This window comes from Nannobrachium achirus (genome assembly GCF_963921795.1).
Source record: "Nannobrachium achirus genome assembly, chromosome: 15".
Classification (NCBI taxonomy): Eukaryota; Metazoa; Chordata; class Actinopteri; order Myctophiformes; family Myctophidae; genus Nannobrachium; species Nannobrachium achirus.
The window spans coordinates 8,979,279-8,984,216 of NC_137822.1; positions in this window are offsets into that span (position 1 = coordinate 8,979,279).

Consider the following 4,938-nt stretch of genomic DNA (forward strand, 5'->3'; position numbering starts at 1 on the left):
ATAAATGCACTGTTTAGTATTTACCATTTACCACTCTTTGTCCTACCTCTCTCCTCTACCCCCCCCCCCCCCATAACTCTCCCCTCCCCCGCATCCATTGTGCCCTCCCACCCCACCCCGCCCCGCCCCGTCCCCACCCCAGCCCTTGTCTTTGACCTTCGCCATAAAAGCCTAAACCTGCTCCGTGGAGGATGGTCACGTGACCTCACAGGGGTCAGGGGTCGCGGTGCTCTCCACCGTGACCCCTGGCATCATGTGGAGATCTGCATTATTTTGTACACGATCAAATCTGGTGAGTGTTGTGTTTGTCTCTGCTGAGAGTGTAAACCAATGTTACTTCAACCATTATGGTATGCTTTAACTATGAAAAAAAATGCAGATATAAAAGCTCACAGCGCGCCACAGAGTCAGCGTTGTGAGCTTGTAGATCTGCTATTTCTGAAAAATTGTGAAAAATGTGTCTTTTTGAAATGTCTTCTAAGGTTTTTGAAAAACGCATGTTTTTATGTCAGTGGTTCTCAAACTTTTTCATGTCAAGGACCCTCAAAATGATACGTGTTTGGCCACGGACCCCCATCTCAAAATATTTAGTTTCTAACTACGAATACTTTGATACTATTTGGAATGTATCAATTCAACTGAGTTGCATTGTACTTGGCACCTTCTTTTATAGCCTACAGTACATAAATAATGTTATACGGTTATTATAAACATAGCTTTTACTTTGAAAGTTACAATTTCCCAGTGGGGCCGGGACCACAGTTTGAGCATCGCCGACATATTAACATACCTAGCATGTGATTATTAAAAACAGAATGATAAAAAATGTGTAACAGCCCGACAGAAAGACAGAAAACTACAGTTAGAATAATAAAGCGTGTCCCTGACTGCTTTCCCAACATCAAAGGGGGTATGATAATAAATAATACAAAAAACAAACAACAAAAAAAAAACATTAGACGTATAATAAATCACTGGAGGTTGTGGCTGTCTAGACAGAAGTGGATGCTGGCTGGAATTAGACGTCAGCGTTCTCATTTGTGAAGGTAATGTGTCCGCAGCTCATGCTAATTTAAAGCATCTTATCCCCCAAATGAAACAGTTAATATTCCCACGTATAGGTCCTGGGGGACTGGCTTATATCTACATATTTAAAACAGGGCTTTGACAACTGTGTTTTCACCAATTTGCATTTAACAACACTTGGACCCCGTCCTCTGCTGCTCTCAATTATTCACCATCCCTGCACTCCCTATTATGTCTGTGTGTATCCCTGGGGGGTGGGGGGAAGTGTGCATGTGCGTGTGCATGCGCATGTGCATGTGCATGCGTGTGCGTGTGTGTGTGCCAAGTGTCCCCTTAAGTAAAATAGAATTTGAGAACTAGACATTGTGAGTGAGGAACATTTTCCTGGTTGTTTTAATAATATAAAAAATAAATTTAGAGGGTTATGTAATATGTATAGGGATTAGCCCCGAGTTATGTCCGATTTTAATTGTGGGCCACTGTAGATAGCAGATCTACAAGCTCACATGAAGACTATAGAGGCTATGCACATACATAAAGTGAATGGCAAATCGAGTGGCAAATTGGGTGGCATGTGGCAAAGTAAGTTTAACGTAGTTTAATGTTGTTTTATGTCGTTTAATGCAATCAGATTGCACTTTTCTTTTTGGATGTATGGGCTGTCAAGGCCAGAAAGTATTTTTTTTTTCACTCAGTAGGCGTTCTTGCATAACTTCCTGGTATGATGATGATGTCACGTGCATACCCTCTATAGCGAAGTCCTGGCGGGAATGAACGAGTGTTCATCCGCTGGGTGGAGGACGTTTTTCCTATATGGAGAATTCCATTGGGTCATCTTAAAATCGCCTCATATATAAGCATCACGGTCCCAAAATAAACAAACTGTCTCGGCGATATTGTCGGGGAGGTGGCTCTGTATCGTTTAACTTTACAGTCACTCATATTTGTGTTCGACACAGTCCGTTTCTGACGAAGATATGACTAATTTGGTGGCAGTAGCATTAGCGTTTTTTCGGAGTCAGTTGGTTCTTCATATCCATATGAGTAAAACTGCCGAGATCATTAGTTTATTTTTGGAACACCCCAGTGAGCAATAGTTGTCTGTCTAAAATTGGTTGACGTCTAAGCTTAGACTCGACATTGATTAGACGGTCGACATATATAGACCAATTTTAGACATATATTATATGTCTAATAGCCCAAAAAATGCTCAGTGGGACAGTTTATTTGACATGATATGAAAAAGGTATATATGGGAAGAAACACTCCCCAGGTAGGATGTGTAAATGAGGTAAGACTTCAGTGGTCTATGAATGATAATAATAAGCCCTGTTAAAACTTGACTGTATGCCGTATGGCTCACTGAAATGTGCCGATTTACAAGCTCACATGAAGACTATAGCTGACTGCAGCTAATGGGGATCCGTTCCAAATAAACAAATAGGAAGCACTGTATTGTTGAGCTTGTCGTGTGTGTGCGTGAGCACGTGTGTAGTGTGTGCGTGTGTGTTATCCAGGGACCACCAGTGATTGTCTGCCTCTAGCAAACTGATCTGTCTTCCTCAGATCAGGGTGACAGGCCCCTGCGTGTCACACAATAGAAAGAGGCCACACCCCCATGCACACGCTCACGCACGCACACACGCACACGCGCACACACACACACACACACACACACACACACACACACACATGCACGCAATCACGCACTGAAATATACAGCCAGATGGGCCCATGTCCCCCATCGCCAGACAAATTAAGTTTGGGCCCCTCCGATTAATATTCAGGCAAAGCACTGGCTCTATATAATTGAATCATGGCGCCATGATTATACAACAGGGGCTCCTTTAGATGCAGTCAACACACACACACACACACACACACACACACACACACACACACACACACACACACACACACACACACACGACTGCCAGCTGTGTTCTGGGTCTTCCATACTGTTTGGCGGCTGGTTGTGCACACCCCAGCATCCAATCCATATTCTGGGGGGACACAACCTATTTGCCAAAGAATTGCCGATGTACTTAGAACCCTACAGCGTGTGGTGTCGGTGTAGAGGGGAAGAAGTTGTCCAAGTATCAGTGATGCTCAAACGCTTTCATGTCAAGGACCCCCAAAATGATATAGGCTATTTGGCTCAGGTCCGCTTGATTAAGAATAGTGGTTAAAATCCTGAATGTTAACTCCAAAAACTAGATCCATGTTTACACTCTCAGAGTTTTTGTTTGTTTTCCCCTCACATTCTCAGAATTAAATAAAGCCGTGGTGAATGCAATCGTGCAAGCGCACGATAAACGCAATGATAATTGGGTTTTGGTGCACCTCACGCGGTCCAAGTGACTACAACGGAGCGCTCCCAACCTCCTGTTCAGCCAATCACAAGCTTCAAAAATGAGTGTGGGGCGTGGTTTCCCTTAGCAAGCCTAGAGTTTCTAAACTCGCTGTCGGTCACTCGGCGCATAGGGTAGCAGGAGGGGATTGGAGGAGGGTGGGGATGGGAGCGCAGATCGGTGAACCAATAGGATCTCCCGGTTGTATTCAGCCGGGAGATTTGAATACGCCCCTCTAGACCAAATTCAGCGACTCTACCGGCAAGCTGGCCTCCTGCAGACTCGCCTATATATGGCACAGGGGGGGGGGGGGGGGGACCAATTCAAAACCCCATCCCAATCCCAATATCCATAACGAGGAAATGCATGAATGTAATCCTCAGAAGCCATGCAGTTTAAAATCTGATCAATTATTTCTTAGTGTAAAATAAATAGTTGTAATGCCTAAATGAACAGTGCTACCGTAGATTGAGCATATGACACAAGTGGCGATAACTAATTTGTTTCGATCGGCTGAATGAATAAGCCAACAGAGTTTTTCGTTCAGTCAACGTTTTAAACTGCAAAATCTAGTTACCCAGGGAAGATGCTGAGCACTAGTGCTCTTTCACAGTGACGCCGTGCTGCACAGCACACACTCACACAAGCTTTGAGAACAGAAGGGAGATCCTCTCTACCCAGTGAGATGCTCACACCTTTTGTCAGCATCTCTCACTGGCACACCCCCTCTTTCACATGCACCCCCCAACACACACTGCATACACAAACGCACACACTAACACACACCCACACATTCACACACGCATGCGCACGCATCCCCCAGTCTCTTCTCCTTCCTATGCTTTTGCAGGCTGTCACCCTCGAAAGGTGTGATGCACCAAAGGTGACATGGGCACGCACATCACACACACACACACACACACACACACACACACACACACACATGCACACACACAAACACACAAGTATGTCGTTTCTCACCAAGTCTATTCCCCTCACTACATATTTTCTGTGTTTTCCGCAGACTGCCTCCCTCCCCCTCCCCCACTCATTCGTCTGTCTGTCTGTCACACTCAGCGTCACATTGATTGTCGTTTGTCACACTCGCACTGCGTTTACACGTGATGGAGAACATTTAATTTGTTCAGAATGAAATAGTTCAGAAACAGGCATAACAACTCTTAACTGCAACGCTATAAATAAAAGTAATCCTTGTTTGCATTCCTCAACGTAATACTACTAATCTCTCAAGACAGATTCAGAGCTCTGCAGCTGAATCTGTCGGCAACCCCGGTTACAATGTCGTGTAGAGTTAGGAGGAATGTCAGGAATGTAAACAAAGTAAAAAAAAAAAAAGGTGCGACCGGAAGTGGAGCGCTAAAGGACATCCGGAATTTGCCCCCAGAGGCAAATTCGTTGCCGATGGGCTCCCATAATTACCAACCAGAGAGAAATGCTCAGAATAAGCGTTGAACCCTTCTCGTAGCCCTCTACAAACCATTTCATCCATTGAAAAGGCGCGAGTGTATATTCTCCACAACCACACGCATCATATGTGCAT